The sequence below is a fragment of the Mus caroli genome, chromosome 4 (genome assembly GCF_900094665.2).
Source record: "Mus caroli chromosome 4, CAROLI_EIJ_v1.1, whole genome shotgun sequence".
NCBI lineage: Eukaryota > Metazoa > Chordata > Mammalia > Rodentia > Muridae > Mus > Mus caroli.
The window spans coordinates 104342194-104349702 of NC_034573.1; the positions used below are offsets into that span (position 1 = coordinate 104342194).

A 7509-nucleotide genomic window follows, 5' to 3' on the forward strand; every position below is an offset into this window, starting at 1 on the left:
TATATATATATATATATATATATATATAAACAGAAAATACAATCCACAGAATTCAAGAGGCTCAACAAGCTGAAGTGTCCAAGTGAGGACACCTCAGTCCCACTTAGGAGAGAGAAGAAAGCAGTCACAAGTGGGAAGTGAGGGAGGGACTTGGGAGGGAAAGTAGACAGGGTAGGGGGCAGTAGAGGGGGACAGGGGAACCTGATCTGGTATTGGGTGAGGATTTTTTTTTTTTACTAGAAAAACAGTGCACCCTGTGGTTGTCAACTGATGTTAAGTCTCCTGAATGTGTTAGTTCCACCCTCCTCTGATCTGAGAATAAAACATAATATTCTGGCCTTCTTGTTTTATAGACTTCCCCAACTCACTTCATCAACTCTGTAGAACATTTTTTTTCTGCAGTGGAAAACCCTTCTATCATCAGTACACATGGACAAAGTCCTTCTGTTTCTAACCCTAGATAACTCCAGAAAACATGACTTCCCTTTCTGTTCATAACTGAGTACCAGGCAGCTGAGCATCCAAGATGGGCTGGCATTGCTAGGCACTGTGGATGCAGCCTCTGCTTCACCTCAATGACTTGGAGGACAAACTCTCAGCCCAGCAATTCAAAACCTTAGATGGTCCCTCAATGCCCTCCACAGCCTCATAATCTCCTCTCTATTACTTCTACCTTGAAGCACTTATCCCACAAATATCCTGTAACATTTGTTTTCTAAATAGAAATGTCTTTTTATTAAGATGCTAATACTCACACTCTAATTCAAGGAGTAGCAAACTTAGAAAGCAGAAGTAAAATTTCTCTTCCCTGTTTTCTTCTATCTTATAAACTCTGCTCAACAGTGCAGTTTTGGCAAATATCTTTCTAGATTCTTTTAAACGTTTTCTCTGCCTTCTGTCAATTCTTACCTGTTCTTCAAGACTCATTACAGAAGTGGTTCTCAATCTTTGGGTTGCAATCCCTTTGAGGATCAAGTATCAGATATCCTGTATATCAGATATTTATATTTTGATTCATGTCAGTAACAAAATTACAGTTATGAAGTAGCAATGAAGATAATTTTATGGTTGGGGTCACCACTAGATGAGGGTCACTGCATTTTGAAGTTTCGGTACCACTGCATTATAGAGCCAGTAAGATGACCATGGGTCAGGTACTTGCCATTATACCTAATAACCTGAGTTTGATCCCATGTGAGGACAGAGCTGGAACAGTCCTTATCTGCTCACTGTCATAGTCACAGTGCCTTGTATGTAGTAAACCCTCAATAAATATCTATGATATGTGGATGCATGGGCAGGCAGATGGAAGGCTGTGCTGATGAATTGATGGATGCAAGGACTGATGGCATTCCTGTGAGATGTTCAACAGAATACCCATAAGGAGATGAAGTTGACATCAAGCAGTGAAAAGGATCTCCGCTGGGAATTAGGAGCCTGGACTAGTGTCTGGCTCTGCCTTCTGCTTGTATTCCTTTTGTGAGTTTCTCAGCCTTTCTAACATTCCATTTCCCCACTGGAACTGAATAGTAGAGCTAGGTAATTCTCCAAAAGCCTCTCCAACGGATGCTCCAGAATGCTCAATTGGCGGTGACCCAGCACCCCTATTTCACACCTCTATAATTACCCACCTGCATGCCTTTTAATATAGAGATGGGGGTGGGGTGGGGCTCATTAAATAAAGGGCAAAAGGAAATTGCTGGCTTGCCAAAATGACATTGCTGGCATTAACTAGATTAATGTCTGAAATGAAAAGCCCACAAAAGCAAACACAAAACAAAGAAGCAAAACCAAAACAGAGAAGCAACCATAGTTTCTGCTGGGGGGGCTTCATGGTCACCTGCTCCAGCCTGTCTGACCCTGCAAATCAATCTTTCCTTACAGGATAGGTCAGAAGAGTCACTCCCGTCTTCCCAAAGCTTAGTGACCTCAAGAGTCATTATCCTCCAAGAGTGACCTCAAGGTTCATTATCCTGGGCACTAAGTCCCAGGCTAGAGTTAAAGAGGTGAACAGACAATATGCACAGCAGGAAAGCTGGGACAGGAAAGACAAGGCTGAGGAGTCTCCAGTTCCTGAGATTTAGAGCAGTAGTCTCTAAGCTGAGTGATGAGTTGTTCCGTAGACGGTTTCTGCGCAGGGCCTTCTGGGTAGAGGAAAGGAGATGAAGACAGAAGCATGAAGGGGCACATTTCTGCAAGGCTGAAGCATTGAGGGAGGGGATAACACTATTCCACTGTAGCTTCTTCTGGCCATACACCTACCCCAAGATATCAAAGTGCAATGCCAATCCCCATGCTGAGTCACAGTGCCAACATCCACAAACATCTATTACGTAGTCATGGGAGGAAACTGCTGCCAGATGGGTTGCTGGTGCCTACCAGTTCTGAGACACAAAGCAGACCATGGGCAACAAGATCAAGACATTAGCCAGTTTACAGTATTGACACTCTGAAGAAATGCCATGATCCTAAGGTAGAGGACCAGCCCCGCCCACGGCTCCCCGCTGCTCCAGTGGTGGCCATTATGCAGTTGTGGGACCTATTCTACCTTGCCTCAAAGGGTATGCTATGACCAGATTGAGAATGGAGACTATGGGGAAGCATTAGCATATAGGAAAGCTTCCTCTAGTTGACTCAGCGTCCCCAGGTCCTTACAGTAGATAACTACTTGCTAGCCTCTGCACTCAGATCTAAATCCTTGCTCCCAAGCACCACAACAGGCCTGCCATTAGGACCTGTGGACACGTACTCTTGGGTTGTGCTACGAATCCAGCCATTAGAGAATGGTCTTTAATTAAAAGCCACAACTTCTGTAATGCCTTGAACCCTTAGACACCAGAGCTGTCACATCAACAGCTCAAGGGACATTCTTAACATGACTTACATTACCAGTTGCTTTTGCCAGAGTCACTTAGGATGCTTCCTTCTGACGAGTAACAATCTAATAGCATAGCCACAGACATAGTGCTGAGTATATGCCGTGGTAGAAGACCATCCTGCACCCTCTCAAACCTCAACAAATTACACGTAAGTCCAGGCTACCAGCACATGCATAGGTCAGTCCTGGTCAGGATCACCCATGCCAGACTAGGTCACTGGGTATTAATCATTGCCAAAAGAGCAGTTAAACTAAAAACCAATTCATTAAAGATTAAGCTTCACCTCCAAACCCCTCAGGGAAGGGGAGCTGGGCTGGGTAGCCATGGCCTGCTCTGGGAGGTCACCAACTGTGAAAGTTTTCTCAGAGAGTCTACAATGAGGAGTTGGGTAGCCTGGGTTCCAGTCCTGACTCCAGTTTCAACTTGCTGAGGAACACTGGGCGTGCCCATTCTGCATTCAGAGTTCTAATTTCTTCCCTAGGAAATTGGAGAAAACTTCACTGGGTTTGCCATCCTGAGGGTAATATACATGCTTGCCCTTCTCTCTCTCTCTGAAAACCCAGGTTGTCTAATTGCAATTGGCAATATTGAGACCATGGAGACTTAGCAATGAGTTACCACTCCACCCTGAGGTATAGAGGGCAGGATCTCAGACCTACCCTTCTTGCTCCCCATACTAAACAGACTGCATTGCTCACTCTAAAAGCATGCCTGCTTCTTTCTCTGGGACAAGTTTTTAGCTAAGTCCTCTGAGTTCATTCATCCACAAGAAAAAAAGTCCTTATTTGATATATTCTTGGAACCGCCCTTTGGATTATCCTAGTGGGGTCAGTGAAGACACGGAACCTTCACGAATCAAGATCTAATGTTGAAGTGATGATCTAATATAGAATGAAACAAGCAATGACTGATACTGAATATCATGGGCTGTGTATGCAGCTGGTAGTGTGATAGCCCCAGAGGTCTCCTGGTGGCCCTCCATGAAAATGGCACCATTAGCATTCTGGATTGCAATAAACAGATTCTGTTCCGATGGGATGTGTGAAGCAAGGTAAGAGAGACATTGAAATTGGTAACGGAACCTCACTTCTTCCCTTGCTCTTTGACCATTTTATAAAATGAGTCTACTCACTTCTTCGCCTGTAGATGGCAGCACGGCCCCCTTTCTCCAAGAGGAACCTTGATTTCCCTTGAGAACAAGTGCCTCAAGAGGGTAAAGTGCAGAGATAAAAATGAGATAAATTCAACCCAGAGCAAACATCCTCACATGTGTAAAATGTAACAAATGTGAATTTGCCGAGCTTCTGAAGCCTTACTCCAATTGTGAAATAGCCTTTCCAAGACTCTAGCAAGATTCCACAAATCACCAAACATTTTCTAAGGGAACATTATATGGAATCTATGGCACAGTCGGCACCCACAGAGCCCAGCTTGGAAACTCCAGAGCAAGAGAGATACTATCATGATCCTAGAACAGCTACCTTCTCCCCAGCCTGTTCTGCACCAGCATCTCATCCTGGAACTTTCACAGACATTGCCTCCAGTTCTCTAGTGCCAAGTCCTCACCTTGTGCCCTGAGCACTGCTAAGTTGGTTACACTGCTAAGTTGGTTACACCATGTCATACCCTTGCGACCCATGATCCTGACATCTGACTTTACCATGAGAAAACGATGGACTGAGGAGTTTCTTGGGCTGGAAATGTAGTTTTATGGGTAGAGTACTTGCCTAGCATATAGGAAGCCTTGCTTTTGATCCCAAGAACCATATAAACCAGGATATGGTAGCAGACACTTCCACCTCTAGCACTCAGGAAGATGAAGCAAGGGGATTGAGCGTTCAGGGTCATCCTAGGCTGCATAGAAAGTTCTAGGCCAGCCTAAAATATACGGCATGTCTCAAACAAGCAATAACAACAGAAAGTGTTAACTTTTCAGACTAGCCAGCTGTTACCTTACACAAATGGGAAACTGAAGAAAGTAGAGCATCCCACTCAAGGTCACATGGTAAGAGCCATATAAACAGGGCAAAGAGCCTGGTCTGCTGCTGAAGGAAGAGTTTACAGAAGCTGAAATCCAATGCAATATTGGGGAGTAGCGCCAGATTAGGCTCATATCTAAATCGTCCCTTTGAATAGTTTGCCTACTCTCTAAGAAAGCCTTGGGGAAGGAGTCAGGCGTGTCCTACAGCCATGCACTGCCCAGAGAAAGCCATTTCACTTTATCAAGTTCCTTCATTTTGCTTAGCATCCCCCCTCGGGGGGGTGGAGACAGTCTGATAAGATAGTGACAGAAAACATGCTCAAAGTCTAAATGCTCTCCTGCAGGTAATATTATTAATAATTATTTTACTATCATCCTCATCACCTTTCCTGGTTATTAACTACCTGTTACCCATCATGGATCTGTCATTTAGGAATTTCTTTATTCCTTTTGTGGACTTGTTTATACTCCCAGTCAGCAGCACCTCTCTAACTTTTGATCCCTAGCCCAGCCCAAGTTTCTACAGGCTAAGTCCTCATATTTGAATGGATTTTTCTAGTCTCTTTTGTGGGTTCCATCACAACCAGACGAAGCTCTCTGCAATATAGCTTCACCTCCTCCTCTGGCTGGGAGATATATCCCAAGGAACAGAAGAAAGATATAAACTTTCCACTCCCAACCCATGACCTCCAAACCCAGAAGGCCTGTATAAGAAAAGACTAGGGAAGTCTTCTTAACCATCTCAGCTAAGACTAAGACCGGAGTCCAGACCCTACTACCCTGAAGAGAATCCAAGGTCCAGGATACTATTTATTCTCCAAGCCTACTGTCCTCTTCACATGAGATACAAGAGACCAGGAAACCTTTCTCAGACACATTATACAAAGCCAAAAAACATGGAGAGAACACAGTCTACTCAGAATCTACTTTGGTCTGGGTTCTACAGAGTTCAGGTTCAGTTAGATAATATGCCTGCCACTTTCAGGATATTCACCCTTAAATAAAACCAAAGCATAAGCAAACTCTACATACAGTGAGATTGACTAAAATCTTAAATAGAAAATATATGGAAAGCAGAAGTTTAGGGAAGGTCCTGACTATCCTTACTTGGGATAACCTGGGAAGACCTAAAGGCTGGAGAAATGGCTAATATGGTGAAGTGTTTAATTTACAGACATGATTATATATGAGTGTAATATCTAGAACCTGGAAAGGGAAAAACCTTGTGTGCAGAGGGTCTACGGGTAAATTTATGGGGCTTTGTCCAAAGCAGCCAGACTAGCCAAGTTAGTGAGCTCCAGGTTCAATGAGACTCCTGCTTTAGAAAATAAGGTAGAAAGCAATTCAAGAAGACACATAATATCAAACTGAACACACACACACACACAAGGATGCTAAACAATGGAGAGGAACTTTGTAGGCAGAAAGGTGTCGAGCTTCAGGGAAGGATTTCTGAATCAGAGAGATGAGCAAATACTGAAGTATTCATGAATAAAGACGGACAGGTCAAAAAACAGAGAGGACCACCTCTACATGCTGAGAAGCACTGCTGGTTATAGTCTGTCTATCAAAGGCACTGACAGGTCTCCTCACTTCCTGCTCTTCAGAAAGCATCCTAGTGACATCTTTTGAGGCATCCAGAGAACACTCAGGCTTCCTTAGGCAAGACCATCAGTTTTCTCCTGAATGATACACAGAATCTGACCATCATTTTATTCTATCGTTAGACCAGTTGCAGACTATTCATCAATGCCATGGGTCTCAGAACAGCCCACACTGAATAAGTCTCTCAGATACACCCTACCTCTTTCCTTTGACTAGCCTTCCACCATTGAGGGAATCTTATCTTACCTGTCGGAAGCAGGGGTGGGAATGAACCCCAGCTTACCAGGCTTCTCTCCTACCCTACCCTCCTGCTCATGCAACTGGGTAAATCAGCCCACCCAGTCCATCTGGAGGATGGAGAACTCCAAACAAATTTGGGATGATTGTAACAGTAGCGTTTGCCCAGCAAATTATACTCCATGAGCTAATTAGGAAGGGATTGTGGCCCTCAGCCTTAATTAATATCTAGTCCCCAACAACTTAATCCTGGGTGAAATCATAGCATGGATCTCACCCGAATACTGGAATTCTTTCCTCTTACAAATCACCTATATAAATACATATATTTTAATAGCAGCAATTATAAAGTTCTCTGCCAACTTCTGGGGCTGTTTAACATTCCTGGATTGAGGCCACAGCTTTTCCTTGGTCTCCTCCCTCGCCACAACCGAGGCCTAATGAATAGTCAGTCAGGCAGTTCTGCGTGCCATGTAACCAATATCTCCTACCAGTGGGTCTTCGAAGGGATTTAATAAGCAGTCTGGGAGGACGGCCTGAGGAGGTCCACGAACCTAATCGTTAACTCTGAGGCCTAATCAGCCTCTGCTTCCCACCCAGAGTCCCCCTCAGCTATGGGGCTTGGTCCTCCCAGTAATGGATGGAAAATAGGCGATTTCCTGACAGTTAGCAACCAATTTTCCACCAATTAGCTGAGAGATGGTGGTCTCAGGAGAGAAGGAGATGGTTCCAGCATAAGAAACTGGCCTGGAAGAAAGAAGATGCTAACAATGTAGAAGGCCAAGCCTGAGAATGAAAGGCCTTGGG

The 7509-nt window shown here is 44.2% G+C and overlaps 1 long non-coding RNA gene across 1 annotated transcript in view; it reads right to left on the reverse strand.

Moving 5' to 3' along the window:
• LOC115030892 overlaps positions 1-3010 on the reverse strand; it is a 15869-nt gene extending 12859 nt beyond the window's left edge. Inside the window, exon 1 of the long non-coding RNA XR_003836487.1 lies at positions 2885-3010. This is a non-coding gene — a long non-coding RNA (uncharacterized LOC115030892). The remainder of the gene's footprint in view (positions 1-2884) is intronic.
• Positions 3011-7509: the final 4499 nt, after the last annotated feature.